Genomic DNA, 19,908 nt, shown 5'->3' with positions numbered 1-19,908 from the left:
CAGACAGTGGCCATCTGTTTCGACAGGGAGAGTGGTAATGAAGGCACGTTTGTGCTCCAGGATTGCCTTAATGAAGCTGTATAATGGCAGATATTGAGCTCATAAGAGTTTTTATTAAGCAGTCACTGCCACTGCATGATGATGAACATATTCCAGATAGCGTTGGAACTTCTTGTTTTACAGATATGCAATAATTGACACTTCAATTTTCTTTTCCTTTTTCGCCTCTATTTTGCCAAGTGTTCCTAGTTCACACAGGCTCAAGGGAGTTCTTTTATTTGTGTTTCTCCCTTCTTCTCCAACATGCAAACAGCATAAGGAGCTTGAGGCACAGAGACAGCCAACGGGCCCCCCTCAAGAAATGTCTCCCTGGCACTACTGAGAGAGACTGGAGCACTTGAAACAAAGCCACACACAGTTTACTGACATGGCAGAAATGTCAGAATTCAAACGCTGTTTCTGTGCTCTTGCCTATGACTAAAACAGGTCATGTATGAGTCGATATATGTGCCTGGAGTAATAATCAGCCCTTGCACACACACACGCATGGACAAACAAGGGAAACACAGGCTTAGAAGGGTAGAACTCTGATAAAATGAATTCAGTTCTTGTCTTGCATGCTGATCATCTGCATGCTGTATTATCATAAGCAAGCGAGCAAGAGAAGGAGGAGAGTGAATCCATCCAAGGCAATAACCCTCAGTCTATATAGTCTGATTTCTGATGAAATCCAATTTATGAAGCTCTTGTGTTTGGCTTGTATAAACATTTAAACATAGCTCAGAAGACAGTTCTACAGGTTTCAGGAAAGCTTGTGGGTGATCTCTTTCGGGTAATATATTTCACCAATTGTTGTGGGAACTTTCTGGGCTCACACGGAGAGCTCTCATTATATATTGATCACAGCAACAGAGTAATACATTTAGTTACTTGATCAGCATTTTTATGTGCAAGTTTTTATTGATTGATTGATTTAGTTAGTTAGTAAATGCTAGATGAATGAGTCTAGTGATTTTTTTAATCATGCAGCGGGACCAAGATTCAAATCTCAACTTTAGCGAGTGTTGTAGCACATTTTTGTAATGCATTTTTTTACGTGTCTAAAACGTTAATATAATAGTGTCATATTTGTCTGCTCCATATTAAAGTCATTTGGAAATCTATACACATAATTTAAAGGGTTAGTTTAAGTCTTAATTTTACATCCATCATCATTTACTCACACTTATGTTGTTCCAAACCTGTCTTTTGTCTGTGTAAAATAAATGAAGATATTTTGAAAGAAATGTCTTAGTAAATGAGAATTCATAATATTTCTTTTATGTTCCGCAGAAGAAAGAAAGTCATACAAGTTTGGATAGGCATGAGAGTGAATAAATTAATTTTCATTTTTACTTGAACTACTAACACCAAATAATATAAAACATAAAAGCTTGCCGCTCTAACATACCCCTCTCTCTCTCACTCTCTCTCTCTGTGAATGTGTGTGTGTTTGTGTTTGTGTTCTCACAACTGTCAAATAGGTCTAGACTGTCCCATTTTTGTGCAATTTTTAGTGGGTTCAGAGAATGAAAGTGTCAACTCTGTCTGCTCAGTCATGATATTTCTAGTTTTTTAACATCAAAAAAAGCTAGAAAAGCTTGTGTGGATGTTATCGATGATAGTTCTGTCATTCAACATCAAATTTTACTTTCTTACATCAAATCCTTTAAACATCCAACTCAACCGAACTGCCCAGTGATCAACATTCACTTTTTACATTTACATTTAATCATTTAGGCGCTTTTAACCAAAGCGACTTACAAATGAGGAGAGCAATAGAAGCAATTAAAATAACAATAGGGCAACAATATGCAAGTGCTGTGACCATTTCCAAGTTTAAGTCACACGCAGTAGGCCTACACGTACTTGTTTTTTTAATTGATAGAATAGAATAGAAAAGAAAAGAGAGTGTTATTATTAATGGATCAAGTGTTGTCGAAAAAGATGCGTCTTCAGCAGTTTCTTGAAAATGGCCACAGACTCAGCAGCTCGGGTTGAGTTAGGTAGGTCATTCCACCAGCAGGGAACAGTCCAGGTGAAGGTTTTTATTGTAAGCTTGCAGATTTATTGTAATATATTTTGTATATGACATCCAGAAAAATCGAATCAAATGAGAGAGGGTATGATCACCGTATTTAAAGAAAAACAATGAAAGCAAAAGGTCTGAATGACCACAACGCTTCTAAAACATATCTATTTTACAATGATGAAAACATAGTATCAGCGAGAGCGATTTTTCTCATAAGTGTTCAAATATGATAGTAAGGCAATGCATGTTTTTCTGAGCTTACATGTACAGTCACATTCCCCAGGTGAAGCATTGGTAATAGCCCGTTTCCATGTTCTCTATTTGCCTTTTGATTCAAATCCTTTGAATCGAAGTAGTGCTGAGCAGCAGCAAAACGTCCCCCGACCCTGAGCAATCACCCACAGCAGCATGACCTCTCTCAGCCAATCAGCCTTAATCAGCAGTCCACTCCCCTAACACTCCTCAAACCCCCCGACAGGAAGCCAAGGCCAGAGCAACCGCTGGTAATGACCAGTTGGTTACATAATGCAAGCGTGGAATAAGCATCTTGCTATGCTTAGCATAGCGTCATGAATATAAACAGGTTAGTTGTAGGAGACGGAAAAAGGTCGGAATTATTGATCTATAGGCCAGGAAAAGAAACTTTCAGAGCAAAGGGCTTCATCGTCGAATAATGCTTGCTGCTGTAGGTCGAATCAAGTCCTGCATGTTTGTGAGCGAATGAAAAGAAATGGCATAATTTAGCATTGCAGGAAACGCTAACTTATTCAACCATGCGGAACAGCATCACACTCCAGGAGAATGTTTGCAGTCGTGGCACTAGCGCTGCATGCTAAACCCTTCTCGCTGGTGCAGAGATCACATGGAGACATGAAATCCTCAGACCTTTGTGTGTGATGCTTTTGAGGGCGGAGAGGGGGGGTGAGAACAATTTGGTTTGAAAAGCAAGGAACCGTGTGAGCAGAATGTGTATGCAAAAATCTGGAAGTGACAACAAGTGCCATAGTAGATCAAAGTGTCCAGACGAGGTGGGGAGGAAGACAGCACGTGCTCCCGCACAACAATATCCGCTAGCCTTAAAGCCTTCTGTAGCACATGTGATGCTTGAAGAACTCACCCAGTACTATATTTCCTTATGCAGGCCCTTGTAAAAAAAAATACAAAATAAATAAGCTTGATTGTATTGAATGTGTACGGAGCCTCGCACATGACATGCACACAATATATATATATATATATATATATATATATATATATATATATATATATATATATATCTTCTCTCATTTTAGTAAATCATGGCCAGTTAAATTGTGGCCATGAATTAAATTCCCACACCTTATTAATTCATTCCCTTGTTTTGGTAAATTGTGGCCACGTTGAACTATTTTTTGCCCTTGTTTTAATTGAACTAAAACAAGGGAACTAATTATTACAATGTGGCCACAAATTAGTGAAACGAGGGAAAGGATTATAATATCATGCACACGATTTACTTAAAAACTAATTAGTTAAACTTGCTGACCTATTAGTAAGTCTTGGGAATTAATTGTTAATTCATATGCATATTTTATTATTCAATAAATATCTTTTTGACCGAATGTGCAGGGTTCCATAAATGTGGACTACAAATTTTTTAATACTTTTTTTTACTTAAAGAGACTTACATGACTGCTTCTTAACACACTTAAGTACACTTTTAAAAAGTGCACTGTAATAATTAATGTGAAATTAAAAGTTTTGCCCTAAAATATATTTTACATCATAATGTTTTGATCTCTTATCATGCTTTGAAGAACTCTTATTTTGATGTGGTGACCAAGATACTATAGCACATGTTAAATACTTTATTATAATTTTAACTGTATTGTGTTATTTGATATTACGCTTTAAATTGCAACTTCATCATTTCAAATGTGTAATTAAAATATATTTCAATGCATTACAGTACATTCAGCAGTACACTTTAACCATATTTAAAAATAATCACTATGAAATTACATATAAAGATGTACTAAGTTCTACTTGAGTCGGTTCAGCTATTGGCATGTAAAATAAATTTAAACCATAATATTTTTTATTTATTATTTAATGGTAAATAACATGAAATTATATGTCAGAAAATACCCCAGTATATTATTTCCGTAATAATTAATCCTTTTAAAAGCATGTTAAAGCGTACTTCATTTTTACAAGGGTGAAAGTGTGTTCCTCTCTGCCTTTACGGTTAGTAATAAAGCATCCCTACACAAACAATATTCTTACATCATCCTGATAAAGCAGAGAGATCTAAATATGCAACTGAACATAAAATTGTAAGTGTCAGATGTTAAGTAGACGTAATTCATAACAGCTGATGTATGCATTCCGAAACTGAGAGTTTGAGAAGGCGGCACGATTTGTGAATGGGCCTGCAGCTGCTTATGGGTCGATATTTTATTTGCCTGTTTAGCGATACATAAATTTTGCTGTCTTACAGGTGTTCGCGTGTGTGTATGTGGTCGCATGTGTGTTAACCTGCATTATAACTTGTGTGAATAAGTAATAATGATGAATGGGTTTAGTCCCCTGACAGATGGTAATAGAGAATCATTTATTCATGGCGGCCGTGCAGAGCGTTCTCCTACAACCTCAATAAAACCTCAATAAAACCAGAGCCTGTCGACATCATCTATCACCTTCCCACCAGCGACATTTCCCTGGCATCGTCTCCAAGGCTGGCCTGCGAGGGTTATTATGGGATTGCACCCTCAACCTTGTGTTCTCTTTGAGGCTCTGGCCCCGCTCGGGCAGATGTCTGCGGGGCCCCCATCCAACGCTAACTGCTCCTCTTAGACGTCTCCAGTCATTTGACCCTGGTAATGGGGGCAGTGGTCATTGACTGCTTTTCTTTACTCAGCATTTTCAACTGGCCATCAAGTTATCTGACGGGATAATCAGTGTTTGACCCTGCAGTGAGACAAAGCGAACACGACCTGCAAGCTGCTGGTACTGTAAATGTGTTTCCAAAGCATTCGTATATTTTAAGTTAGAGTTACTTTATATATTTTAGTAAAACAGCAGATCAGACTTTGAAGAAGCAGGCTATGAATATGGTTTAAGGTCAGATCAATTGTGTTTATGCACTCTTATACATCCTATCTAAATGCTCTTAATGTAAGCTCGGACTGAAATGGAAGACACTTTCTAGAGAAGCATTAATCTTGAGAATGTCTCTTTTATAGAGGCTAGCTGTGCCAGTATATACCGGTTGAAATGTAGCAGCATGTGGCATGCTGTTGAATAGCTCAGAAAATGGATCGAAAGCTCAGATTGAAGATTGGATTTTTGTTAAAGCATTTATTTGAATTCCTCAGTCAAAATGTTATTTTAGCTTTTAATGATATTTTAGCTATAAAGGTATCTAAATTGACCTATTTCTGGCTGTTGCATTTATCAAATTAGCAAAAATGAGAAATATGGTCTATTGCATTAGCATATGTGCAATACATATACAAAAGTGGAAAAAAAAAGTTCAGTTTTAAAGTCTTAAATAGGCTAAACCTGTTCTTTCAAAAGACATGTTTATGGTATTAATGTCACACAAATAATATGAAGTTATAAGTTACTAAATCTGTTCTTGAAAAAGACGTTCTTGTGATATTAGAGTTTTTCTTAATCGATTTGACACATTTCTCCAAACTCAGGTCACTGTTCTCAAAACAGTTAACACAGTGATCTGAACATTTTGTAATTGTCCTAAACAGGTTGTACATTTTCCTTAATTTCATGCAAATTACAAATCACATGCATCATTTTCCTCAAAACACTGCACACACAATTCTCAAATGTTTTCATACAGCCAACTAAAAATTGTATATCATGAAAAAACAATTGCAGCTCTTTTTATTGGTTTTACCAAAAAAGGGGAAAGAAAAAAAAAGATTGGGAAAAGGAAGAGGTGTAAGAGTGAGAGTGAGAGGTTTTGGAGAGGAATGAGGAAGGGTAATATTGATAGGGAGATGAACAGTGGAAGAGAGAGAGACGAGCGGAAAGGAATAGATGGTATAGTTGATGGAGCAAGAAGAGTTGTGGATTTAGGAGAAGAGGATTTATGCAGAAGAGGAGTAGAGGGAGAAGAGATGGTAGAGTGGAAGGCAATGGTATTAGTGGAAAAGCAAGAGAACAAAATAAAAGAAGACATGGACAGAGGCAGTGGCGGACTGGGACAATAATTCAGGCCGGGAATTTGACTCCACTGCCAGGCCACCTCTGCTGCTGCAGTCACCACCACCCTATTCATGTAATCTACTGGACTGATAAACTTGTAGGCTAACCCTATTAATGTACTGTAACAGGTAGACTACCAGATGCAATATAAATGAATAAAAAATTAACCCTTAAAAACTCACTGTCCACCACCTCTAGCTCAACAGCAGGAGCATTTGCAGCTCTAGTGCTACTGTTGCTTCCTTCGTCACCTTTTCAAAATAAATAAATAAACAAACAAACATTGTAGGCTACATATTGTAGACTAGAAATGAAAAATCTAAATAACTAACACTGTATTCTTTTCCATACCATCTACTTGATTTATTTATTATTTAAACAATTTGACCCATTAACACTATTCTGTCTACTTTTTATACATTTTTATTTATTATATAAAAAATATGCTACATGTAGACGAAACGAGACTTGACACAGCACCACTTACATATTGTTGCTCGTTTGTTGGTTTAATTTTATCTATTGTGATTATCTAAGTGATTTGTATGTAGTGTTAATTTTGTCACCTATTTTTAATTTAGTCTTAGTCTTGTGCCAAATGTCTTAGTTAGTCTTAGTTTTAGTCAACTAAAAGTCTCGTCATTTTAGTCAAGTTTTAGTCAAAAGAAACTCAAGGTATCTTAGTCAAGTTTTAGTCGACTAAAAGTCTCGTTATTTTAGTCAAATTTTAATTAGTCGTCTAATTTTAGTCAAAAGAAACTCAATATTTCTAAGTTTTAGTTAAAACATTTTAGTCTTTTTTTTAAATAACAAATTATTTCTGAGATTATTTCTGATAACCATTTCAGTCAAATAGTGTTTCACACATCTCAAATATTGGTTAAATGTCATAATTACCTGAAAAAAATGTAATAGATTTTTTTAATGCAACTAGTTTTTAACATGAATCTGTTCATAACAGATGAATATTCTATCTCCTGATGATGGCAAGTAGAGATGATTGGAGACGAAAATGAAGAGAGATTTTATCTTAGTTTTTATTTTATGCAAAACATTCTCGTCTTTTTTCGTCAACAATAATGCATGTTAATTTAGTCTTAGTCAGCGTTTTTGGACATTGGTGCAGTCTCGTCATCGTCTCGTCTTAGTCATGGAAAAAAAGGTCGTTGACGAACATTTTTAGTCTCGTCTCGTCTGACGAAATTAACACTATTTGGATGAAAGCGTTCATCTGCCAAATTATTACAAACATAATGTAAATCTTGACCGACCTGTTCCCTTACTGGCGAACATGGCTGAGATTTTGCAGCAGCTTGCTGCGTCTGTGGCCAGGGCTTTTTTCCTTTTTAAACGCTTCCTCTCTGCTCCTCCTTTGCGTTTACGCTCCATTTTTTTAACTATTTAGTCAGATATTAGGCAGTGCTTTGTGACGTTGGGTGGGATTGTCATTTTCACTCCGCCATTATGATTCGTCGATTGAGAGATCCGTCAATTAATTCGTAGCTGCACACCAGCCTATCACATGCCAGGCTGATCGTCTGCACCTTTTTTTTTTTTGGCAGCCGACAGGCCAGAACGACCGTCAGGCCACCGGGAAATGTCCCGGTGCTCCCGATGGCCAGTCCGCCCCTGGACAGAGCGGAAGGGAAGAGCAAGGTGTAAGATGAGGGAGGAGAGATAGAAGGATGGGGTACAGATGGGTTTCAAATGAAACCAGAGCCATCCTAATTGACCCTTCATCCTAACCTGACCAATCACAATTTGCCATCCGCCGAATCCACCATTTTTGTCCGAGAAAAGAAGTCCGGAGAGTTAGTAGATTAACGTTGGAGGATGTGAACTTGAAAAGCGGAGTGTACTGACGTCTTTCGCGGTTAAAACAACATTCCTTCTGATGTTCATTCATGTTTATTTGATGCTATAAATGAACTAGAAGGAAGAGATCAGTTCACGAGCAGCTTTAACTGAGGCTCTACAGCGATCGGTCAGACACATTAAAGAGCCACAAAATGGTATTTATTGTTTAAATTTCTTTAAAAAATGACCAAATTTGAAAGTTGAGACTTAGTTTCATATCAAAAGTAACCTGTTCTGTCCTGTCTCAGTGTGTTGTCAGTGTACTCTCTGCTCCGCGATGTATTTTTCACTGCGTGAGAACAAGATGTGTGTGAGAGAGGCGTGGCTTGTCGGACATAGCGACAGTAACTAAAGGGGGCGGGTCTTTGCGAACGGTCAATTGACCATGTCATAAATTATCGTCTTTCCTTGAGGGAAGCTGGACATGGAGTTCAGCCCAATATAAACATCGTATCACAGTCAATGTCCCAGCACAAGTGCTACATTCCACTAGTGTTGTGCCACACACAACGCTGTCTTGGGGCCACACAACACAGAAAGGCTTCTACATTTCTTTAATTCCAATTTCCACAGGGGAAAATTGAGAGAAATTCTGTAGTTGTTTTGGGACAATGTCCAACTTCACCATTCAGTATTGGTGAAAGAGTGGTTTGATCTTCACCCAGATTTCAGGACGGTGTTCCTTCCAGCATAGTCTTCTTCAAGCGATGGAAGAGAGTCGCAAGGATGAATCCAACATTCACAGCTTTTTTCCCACGATGCATGACTCGTGAAAATATAATTATGCTGTGATGTTGATGAAATTCTTTGACCAGATGTACAATAAATGAGAGGCAAGATCTATAAAGTTCATTGATTAAATTATTGCAGTAAATTTATTTCTTTTTTTGGACGAAAACTTGTTATACAACTAGCTCGTCATTAAATAACTTTGAAGAGTACGATTAAAGAGCATGAAAACCATGTATTTTCATTCATGTTTTTGTGTATATACAGCTGAATTTGCTATCAAATCAACAGAGAACACATTTGTAGTTTTGATGTTGCTATTGATTTTTAATAAATGCATTACCACAATAAAATGCAGTGCTTCATTATGCAGTGAATACTGAAATGTTTTGCCAATATAAAGTGTGTTTAGTGTGCTGTGTTAATTGTTTCGAGAGCAACTACATTCATTTGGAAAAATGTGTCAAATCGATTGAGAAACACTGTAATGTCACGAAAAGTTATTTTACTGGTTTATAAAAATAGAGCATGACAGAAAATGTACATCCCTGTGAATGTGAGGGAGCTTAAAGATGCTTGCATTACTCCATCTCATGTTACAGTTGCGTATTTTAAACTTTCATTCACTGTGTATGTATACATCCATCACTGTAAATGCATTTAAAAAAAAAAAATTCACAAAAAGCATGCAACAGAGGCTGTTGGTTGCTTAAATTGCATTTAACCAGATATATTTCTGTAGGTCATGGGTATCCAAGCCTGTTCCTGGAGGGTCACCTTCCAGCCGAGTTTAGCTCCAGCCCCAATTAAACACTAATCGAGGTCTTCGGGATCACTAGAAACTTCCAGGCAGGATTGGACAACCCTGTTGTAGGTAAAAGGCCTGGGTCAGATCTAAAACTGTCAAGTGTGTGTAGTTCAATGGTAAACAGCCGCAGGTCTTTGCCTTTGTCTGCAGGTTCACCTATAGGCACTGGTAAAACATCTCGATTTCAAATAATCACGCAGCCAATGGAGTCCATTGACCTCTACACTCTAAGCTGAGGATCAGTGAGAAGGTGAGTAGGAGGAAAGTAGACATTTCTCATTATGGTTCAATCCACTAAAGCTCAGCTTACAACAGCCCACCTGCGGTTACCCAGCCAACAGTGATACACTAAACACACAAGCACACGGCGGGATCTGTTGTCCGAATCAGTTCACAGCTACAATCGCCTGCTATATTTTCTAAGGCTTTTAATTGAATGTTAAATCAAATTAATTACAGGACATGCCTGTTACCTTATCAAATTAATATTGCAGTGTTTGCACATAAAATTAAGATTATTCAGTCATTTTGTTATTGTGGCAGATGAAAGTGGGCTTCTGATTTTCATATCATTGAACATAAGCTTCTCACTCATGTAGCGCCTCTCTAGCTTGTTTCACTATAATGAGAGGTGGCTATCCTGAGTTCTTTAAATTTCTTTTCTATAAACTATGTGAGTTTCACTAATAAATGTATCAGTATTCAACTTGTGTGTGTGTAATTATTAACTCATTGTATTAAATACTATTTCCCTCTAAATTACTATGTAAGCGGTAATATCTATACTTTAACAGAAAATGAAATGTCTTTCAAGTACTTTTATCTTATAAACACTTTCACATATAACCAAAAAAGTACCCCTTTTCCTTAATAAACTTAAAATATCAGTCCTGTAACCACAACTGTTTTATAAAAATATGACAGATTTAGTTAGAAAAAGTGTATCAGAAAATAAAAAGATATTAATAAACTCACTTTTCAGATCACAAAGGCATTTAAATTCACATTCAAACAATAGGGCCCAAGAAAATAAAATAGCCGGCAAAACTCTAGTTTAAATTTGAAATACCCTTCAAATGTTCAAATGATGCAGGCCTGAATGTAGCTCGGGTACGTTGTAGCCTTAAACCAAATGGCTGCTTCACCACACGGGCCAAACAAAAAATGGTACCTTATACTCAACGTAGATGCAACCTCACACGGACAGGATTAAAGGCATCAGCAACAGGAAACACGAAAAAAGTTGAAGAGAAGAGAAGATGGTTGAAGAGAAAAGTCACATGGTCGACGATGCGGGCAAAGTCCACCACTCGGTAACGCTATCCGGCTCCGTCAGGGTCTTTGATCATCGTCAATCTCACAGTTCCACACAGGCTCTTAACTACTCGAGGTCGCTGGTCGCTTGCTTGTTAGCAAAGTCTATGCAAAACACTAAGCACTAATTTCAGTCTTCGTGTGCAGAGTATGCCACTCACACAGACAGAATTATACTATTACAGTTTCTTATAAGAGTCCTTGTTGAACACTTTCACTAAAACTGGTGCATTAGCTACGTTAACATTCCATGTTTCTCTCACCACTCGCGCCTCTCGCGTCTCTCGCGACCTCAACCGTGATTGGCTCATTACAAAACTTTCAGAAATAAAATAAATTCACAAAACATTGCTGTATAAACTCTTTCTTTCTATTCTTACCGGCATCATTAACACATCTTCACAAATATTATTAACCAAAAAATATTTAACCTTTTAAATGCTGAATTCAGTAAAACATGAACATTACCCAATAGCTATACATTTCTCTCATTGAGCAAAATTATAACTTCATTGCTGGTCAATGAACCTTAACTTTTTAAACCTTAAATTATATTTATTAAACTAATGAAATTATTTATTCAAACTTCTATATCTTATACTAATGAATATATTTTAACAGGGTTACACTCACCTACAGCATTTTGCTCTTGTTTGCATCTGTTACTAACATGACAATTTCATTTAGGATCTATACTTGTTCGATGTAACTTGTCAAATCTTCACTTAAGAGGTAAGGCCTCTAAAGCTCTCAGAATATTGAACATTTGCACTATATAGGTTCCAGTTCTCCCAGGTGTACACACACATACTGTACAGTACACAGATAGAGGCTAAGTGATTGTTAAAATAGAGAAATCGAATTTTGGTGCTAAAAAAGGTGTTACAACAACCTTGTGGCCTTGGATCAACGTTTGAGACAGAGAAGGAGACAATGAGGGAGAGAGAAACACGGAGAAGAGGGAGGATTTTTATCCTGACCTGATTTAAGATGCCAGCGGTTTGTCCTCTTGTTTAACCCTCCCTCTGCTTTTCCTTTATCTCTGACCCATTCTGTTGTCCATTTCTCTTTTATACAAACCACATTTCCTCACCCACATGTGAATACTGAATATAAAATGTATTCCACCTCCTCCCACCTGGCTGATAACACATTATATTCAATTATGTTTAAGCATAAAAGGAGAGATTATTTATTCCTGTGAAGGCAACTCTGAAATTTCAGCATCACTACCCCAGCCATCAGTATTATATGATCCTTCTTATATGATCCTTCAGAAATCATTCTGATATTCTGATTTTGAAAAAAAAAGAGAGACATTTCTGCCTGTTTAACATTTCATAACAAAGAAAAGTGCGTTCAAGTGATTTCATTACAACCTTAATTTTAACGATGTGTCATATTTCCAGCACAGGTCAGCCAACACGATCTCATGAAAGTGCGTATCTATACCACGAATGTTATTTCTCGTACCATTTATACGGCAAAAATGTTTTTTTTGCGTGCATATGTTGGGTAGGATTAGGGTTGGGAAGTGTGTGCATATTACACGCCATAAAGTGCGTATCATATGCACTCGAAAACTGCGTATAAATGGCACGAGAAATAACATTCATCGTATAGATACGCACTTTCGTGAGATCGGGCTGCACTGTTAGACATTTTATTGTATTTTTGCGGTAACTTACTGGCAGCACTATTGCCAGTAAGTTACTGTAAGTTCCACTTTACAGTAGCTTACCTGTAAATGTGTTTTACGGTATGATGCCCTTACTGCAATTTTATTTTACAGTAAGATGGCCTTACCGCAATTTCATTTTACAGTAAGATACCCTTACTGCAATTTCATTTTACAGTATGATTTCCTTACTGCAATTTCATTTTACAGTAAGATGCCTTACTGCAATTTCATTTTACAGTAAGATGCCTTACTGCAATTTAATTTTACAGTATGATGCCCTTACCGCAGTTTCATTTTACAGTACAATACCCTTACTGCAACTTATTTTTCATTTATTTTACACTATTAATGCTATTGAATTGAATAAATTCCAAAAAAGTTACTTGAGTTCATGTACATCAGCATATTTATTATTTAGTATCACAATTAATTACATTCAATTTACTTATTGTGATGCAACATTTAAAAGAGAAATTCATGCATAACAAATAAAAGCAGATCATGACAATACGCAATTTTTTTTTTTTCTTAAATCAAATACAAAATACACTAACAGTTCTCAGCTAAAACAAGAGGAAATTAAATCAAAAGGAAATGGCACCCACCTCTCTACTAATCCCAAAAAAATAACAATATACATTTGTATGATAAAGAACAATACAACAAAAGTTTACAAATAAATAACTGATCTGAGGAATGGTGCTGCTTTTGCCCCCAAAGCTTCCTCTCCTCCAATCACAGCAGATTTACACCCGATCATTGGCGTCAGGTGGCAGCAATTCCTTTCTGCTTATGGGAAGTAGAGAGAGAGAAACAGGGAGAAAGGGGAAAATAAATTAAAATAAATAAATAAATTAAAAATACATCCTTGGACATAACACACTCAAACAGCAAGTTCTACAGATTGTAGCACCAGCACCAGATTTGGTAGCACCGCACATGTAATATGAGCTTAATCACCGTCTTTCTTAAAGGTTCTCTAAGCGATCCTGGGTGACGTCACTTCTTGTTGACGTTCGAACTATTGCCAAACAAAACGGAGGCTAGCTAGACCCTCCCTCCTCCTCATCCACGCACTAACAACCCAAACCCCACCCCCAAATCCTTCTTGTCGGTTATTGGCTGGAACACTGTTTGTTATGTTGTGGTGCGGGTTAGTCCAGTTTGTTTTTGTTGCTGTTTGTGGAGCCTGGGGTGTCTACAGAGACCGCGTTTTTTAGAGTGTGTTCAGGAGACAGATAGCTAGCGGATAGTGAGGAGATATTTGCTGTATGTGACAAAAAAATGTTTGGCCTAAAAAATGCGTGACATCGCTTAGAGCACCTTTAAATTTAGACTTTTGTCTCAGTGCATGCGTTGTTTTAGTTTGGCAGGGTCGCCACTAGCTTAGCTTAGCATAATGAATGGAATCTTTTGTTGCCAGCCAGCATGTTCTGAGTAAAAGTGATATAAAAAAAACACCTAATTACTTCTTGTGGCCTGCGTATTCACAACGAGTACAAATAGCGATGCAGATTAAGACTAGGCGATTTCCTAGACAGATTTTGACTTGGGACTATATTAGGGTGAAGCACAGGCGAAGCACTGCTACTTGAGTGCAGAGATATCACGCAACACATGAAATCTCAGTCAACATAATAGTAGCTGGCTATTTTTCCTACAGTAGACATAGTAAAGGGCGATGAACATGGCTGATTTTGTGAGAGACGAAGAGGGTGACTTCTCAGACAGTCAAGATCCAGAACCATACCTCTATGAACCAGAGTTTTCAGAAGAGGAGCTGCGTGCTTTGGAAATAGAACAACAGGAGGAGGAGGTTGCGATCGCTCAACAACCTGAGGACGTGAGGATGAGAGCCAACACAAACTGGTGGTGTGAGTGTGGGGGAATATGCCAACCTATGCCGACTGAAATAAACTCAACACAATCCAAAAGCGAAGATACTCGGTGCAGGTCACGCCGGTAAGTTGACAGATTTCATGTGTTGCGTGATATCTCTGCGCCCAAGTAGCAGTGCTTCGCCTGTGCTTCACCATGATATAGTCCCAAGTCAATATCTGCCTTGGAAATCACCTAGTCTTAATCTGCATCGCTATTTGTACTTGTGAATACGCAGTAGTAATTAGGTGTTTTATTTTTTATCACTTTTACTCAGTACATGCTAGCTGGCAACAAAGGATTCCATTCATTATGCTAAGCTAAGCAAGCGCCGACCCTGCCAAACTAAAACAATGCATGCACTGAGACAAATGCATTTGCCCACCTATCTAAATGTAGGAAAGACGGTGAATAAGCCCTATTTTAAAAAAACGGTGGAGTGTTCCTATAAAAGAAAACTCCGGTGAAAAATAAACCTAGGGGTAATTAGCACATGGTTACAGAGTAGATCGTTCTCTGGGATGCGTTTTCATGATAATCGAATGTAAAGAGTTTTATCTCTAAAAACAGATTAGCTTATAACGCTAGTATATGGGGCAGAGAGTAAGTTTAAGTAAATCGCTAGTTAATACCACTAACAAGGCTCAAAATAGCCTCACACTACCACGGTAGCATAATGAGGGTCCTTACATGCAAACCGAAGCATTGAGAACTTTGTAAGTGTACAAACAGTTTAATAAGAAGATACTTAATAAAGACAGTACATTACACGTATTCAGACACAGCCATCTTGGAATGTCTCGACAGTCTCGACAAGTCGAGCAACGAACGCTGTGCTAAGTGATATGAACTGTGACTTGTTCATTTTTGTATTATTATTTGTATTTATTTATTTTCTCTGTTGCGTTCAGTGCTTTCTTCCGGAAACAACAGAAGATTCCAAGTCACAGTTCAAATCACTTAGCATGGCAATCGTTGCTCGACTTGTCGAGACTGTTTTCCAAGATGGCTGCTGTCTGTATACGCGTAATGTACTGTCTTTATAAAGTATCTTCTTATTAAACTGTTTGTACACTTACAAAGTTCTCAATGCTTCGGTTTGCATGTAAGGACCCTCATTATGCTACCGTGGTAGTGTGAGGCTATTTTGAGCCTTGTTAGTGGTATTAACAAGCGATTTACTTAAACTTACTCTCTGCCCCATATACTAGCGTTATAAGCTAATCTGTTTTTAGAGATAAAACTCTTTACATTCGATTATCATGAAAACGCATCCCAGAGAACGATCTACTCGGTAACCATGTGTTAATTACCCCTAGGTTCATTTTTCACCGGAGTTGTCCTTTAAAGGATTCACGGACACCCTGAGAACAGCAGGGACAAATAATTAATGGAACTGCAAAAATTGTGTACTGGTGTTGGTGTCTGACTGATTGTGGTGGCCTGTCCGGGCCAATTTTTTGTACCAGTCCAGCACTGCATAAGAAACTTACCTAATTTGATGTTCTCCACTCAATTTCGGTGAGCCTCTGCAGAAACGTTGCTACCCGGGAGTTGATGGCAGTCACCTTTCTCTTTACAACACCTCCTGTCTTTCGACTTGTGCCAACTTTGGCCGTGCACAACCTCTTCAGGGTTGATCCTTAAAAAGAATCTTAAAACAAACACAGGTCTTACATTTTCATATTAACACATACAGTAGTCATCTTTAAAAGCGGCCCTCTAACACAGACGCGCTGCACAGTTATACTAGTGAACTCACTCGAGGCCCAGAGAGAAGGAAATTAATAGTGGAATAAAGTTGTTATTTTTGTGTTTTTTTTGCAAACAAAAAATATTCTCGTCGCTTGATAAACTTAAGATTGAGCCACTGTAGTCACTTGGAATATATTAACGATCTCTTTAATAACTTTTCTGGGCCAGCAAGATTCATTCCCTCTGAAAGCCTATGGTGGAGTGAGACAGCTCTCAGATTTCATCAAATATATCCTAAATTGTGTTCGGAAGATGAACGAAAGACTTACATGGTTGGAACAACATGAGGGTGATTAATTACTGACAGAATTATCAATTTTGGATGAACTAACCCTTTAAAGTATTATTTAAATCATTTTATATTTTTATAATCAAAACCTTCTATTTAAAACATTAAAGTACGCGTGAACCGGAAGTTGCAAACGACTTGTCTCCAGTGTTGTGACGTATTTCCCAGTGAAACAGAATATTGAACAGAGGGCAGGGTTTTACTTTAGCGCTCCTCCTCTCCATCTCTCGCTCAAAGCAGAGTAACGGTCTGAGGGGAGTGGTTAAGCGTTGTCCAACCCAAGCCGTCAAGCCTACATCATCAGAAAAGGAACGCCATTTCAGACTGGAAGTAACTTTTCAGACTTTGATTATAGATTACCACGGCAAACTATTTTTTTCTGTGTATTAACTTGCACGGATTCATTGTTCACCACAAGACTAGTAATATGCGCTAACAAAGTAAACAGGGTCAATCTTGATTTTAATGCTGACTTTAATCTCATAACACTGTTATCAAGAATTTAAATGCATTCCTGCCACTTCTGAGGCTCATTTAAGTCCCAGTGAACCGGAAGTTGCAAACAACTTTTTTCCAGTGTTGTGAAGTATGAATTTTGTTGATTCTGATTTAATTTGATTGATAACTTATTCTTCCTGATTGTGTTGTATTATTATAACTCAATTTATATTAATTTATAAATTTGACATAAAGGGCCCTATCATACGTTTAGATCGTTAAACCAGGGCCCAAAATATGACACATTTAATATGGTTAAATGAATAAATTAAAGAAAGCGTAGGGCCTGCAAGGCTCCATTATCACATAATGCATCTGATATTTACTCAAAACATATACTTACAAAGCCAAAGACCCTCAGTGCTGTGGTTCTTAAAAGAGCCTTTGGGCTGTAGTTAGCTCCTGTTGACACAGACAAAAGAGAAAAAGAAGAAACATTATTTTTTCATCGATGATTATTGGCTAATGACTATATGTTATGAACATGATTAATCACAGATCTATGACTGCTAGATTGATCACTTACACAATCAGATGACAATCGACACTGAAAAAAGAGAGAAGAGAATATAACTTTTTAGCCTACAACATGCAGGAGGGAGAGGGGGAAGGGATAGGGGGGCCGTTTTACCAATAATTAGCATAGCATTTCTAAAATATTTTGCAATGAAAATGTATCAATTAATCTATTAGCCTGCCTTTATATTGCGTTAAAAAGCGTTACTATTTTAAGCATGTCTGTCCTGTGCAGAGTGAATCCAGCACGTATGATACTATTATGTAAATTTAGCTGTCACTTCAGAAATAGTTTGCAGCTGTCGGTCCAATACATCTCTTACATCGTGTTTACACTTTGTTAATGAGAGGATTCATATTCATATCACATTCATATTCATTCTTTATTGTCCTCAATAGAGGACATTTGTTCGCGAGCCCGAAATTCGCGAGCCTGCATAAGTTAAATCGACAAGAGACCAACAACTACCGGTAATCTGTGATTGGCTACTGCTGCTCACCGCTGCAAAACCCGTTGTAAATGGATTAATTTTCCGTTCTCCAGAGCGTGAACACAAATAAGCACAAATTGGGGCGTTTGGCAAATCTGTTGCGCCAAAATGTTATTACAGTATCAATTGAGGGTGCTCTTGCTTGCGTTTGAGGCTGCATAGCACTCCCATAGAATCGGCCTGGAGCGAGAGCGCGAGAGAGTGCCGCTAGGTAACTTCAAAATAGCCTAACGTCACACACATTAACGGTATTTTTTTAAATGACGAGTAAAATATGCCTTAACTGGTCGTAAAAATTACGGAAAACCATTGTTTGTGTAAATACTAGATTGGGTCCATCGACTGGAAAAGGCAGTCAGACATAACTTAATGGGATATGAAAGCGGCAGTTTTTGAGGAAAACTAAGTTCCTTCAGACTGTCCTTTTAGTAATAATAGCCTATTAGATTGTATTATTTACTTTCTTCATACATTTAGCTATATTTAATTGATATTGGTAATAGTTTACGCTGTAAAAGTAACATAAAAGAAATGTGTTCAGTTAAATTAGCCTACTTACCTCAGAAAAACTCACAGCTGGCGTCTAGCTGTGGCGATCCACTCCCAGCAGGGACGTCTGTGCGCGCGCGCGCACTTGACACACAAACCTCTGTTTACATTCTGCGAGGCTGTTGCGCGGGCTTTGCACGCGAGCAACAATTAAAATAGTAATTTTATAAAATTATAAAAAATAAGGTCTAATGTCTATGTATGGGAACCAGTTTTTTGAGAAAATTCTAATATAAAAATGACTTATTTATATAGGATTAAAATAAATCCTTCCATCCACGTGTTTTTTATTTAACTTTTAAACATCCAGCGTGTGCATTGCTTATTGAGAATGCAGATTCATGATTTTCATCTGCAGAACACAGGGGAAAAAACTATAAAACATTTTTATATGACATTTTAATAGGCCTAACACATTAATACAATATGCATAGCCCTATGAGTAGCCTAATACACGTTGTGTACACAATGAACACAAGTGCAGTCATCCCGCGAATTATAAGGCAATGATTAGGCAAGTTAGGCAACTATATTAATATATATATATATATATATATATATATATATATATATATATATATATATATATATATATATATATATATATATATATATATATATATATATATATATATTGTGCAAAAGTTCATGTATTTCAGTAATTTAAATTAAAAGGTGAAACTAATATATTTAGTATATAACTATGCATGATTATACTTTTCAGAGGGCCGACATTTCTGTATTTAAAATCCTTTTTTAATTTATTAATGTATTGATAATTTTTATTTTTTTCATATTTTTTTTTTATTATTATTATATTTTTTTTCCTGTATAGTGCTTTGCATATATGCCAATTCATATATACTGCAGAGAGGCAGCCCTTGTCAAAAGAAGCCTACACACTTCAAGAAATCTGTCTTCTTCATTTACAGTAGCACTACTGCTTTTGCGTAAACAGTAAAGTACTGTAAATTACCATATACAGTAAGTTACTGTAAATTTCACACAAAATACCCACAATGCAGTGCATATTACAGTAGTTAACCGTAAATAATATAAGTGGTATTTTACTGGGCTTTTTTGCGGTAAGTAACTGTAAAATTACGGCAAAGTCTAACAGTGTGGGTCAGCACAGGTTTTGAAGTCTAACTTATGATGCTTTAAAAAAATACAGGAACCACTTTGTGCCTCTGATCTGCTCTTCTCTTATGCAGGACATAAAGACTGTCGTTGAAAGTGTTTAAGGCTTTTCAAAGTGGAGTG

At 37.1% G+C, this 19,908-nt stretch overlaps 1 protein-coding gene and 1 long non-coding RNA gene across 4 annotated transcripts in view; both read right to left on the bottom strand.

Annotated features, from left to right (window-relative positions):
* gfra4a (GDNF family receptor alpha 4a) overlaps positions 1 to 19,908 on the bottom strand; it is a gene marked incomplete at its 3' end in the record, with an annotated part of 99,817 nt that overhangs the window by 65,319 nt on the left and 14,590 nt on the right. The window lies entirely within an intron of this gene.
* On the bottom strand, positions 13,185 to 18,694 carry LOC307010669. 3 transcript variants are annotated; one of them, XR_013800235.1, is made up of 5 exons: positions 18,656 to 18,694; positions 17,616 to 17,636; positions 17,433 to 17,491; positions 16,041 to 16,201; positions 13,185 to 13,455 (listed from the first exon to the last, which is right to left on the bottom strand). It is a non-coding gene; the product is annotated as an uncharacterized lncRNA (long non-coding RNA). The 3 variants fall into 3 exon arrangements; XR_013800237.1 differs by lacking the exon at positions 18,656 to 18,694 and having other exon boundaries at positions 13,186 to 13,455; positions 17,616 to 18,013; XR_013800236.1 differs by lacking the exon at positions 17,616 to 17,636 and having other exon boundaries at positions 13,188 to 13,455; positions 18,656 to 18,680.

The sequence above is a fragment of the Phoxinus phoxinus genome (genome assembly GCF_949152265.1).
Source record: "Phoxinus phoxinus genome assembly, chromosome: 14".
In the NCBI taxonomy this organism is placed as follows: domain Eukaryota; kingdom Metazoa; phylum Chordata; class Actinopteri; order Cypriniformes; family Leuciscidae; genus Phoxinus; species Phoxinus phoxinus.
This window is presented reverse-complemented; position numbering and strand designations above follow the sequence as displayed.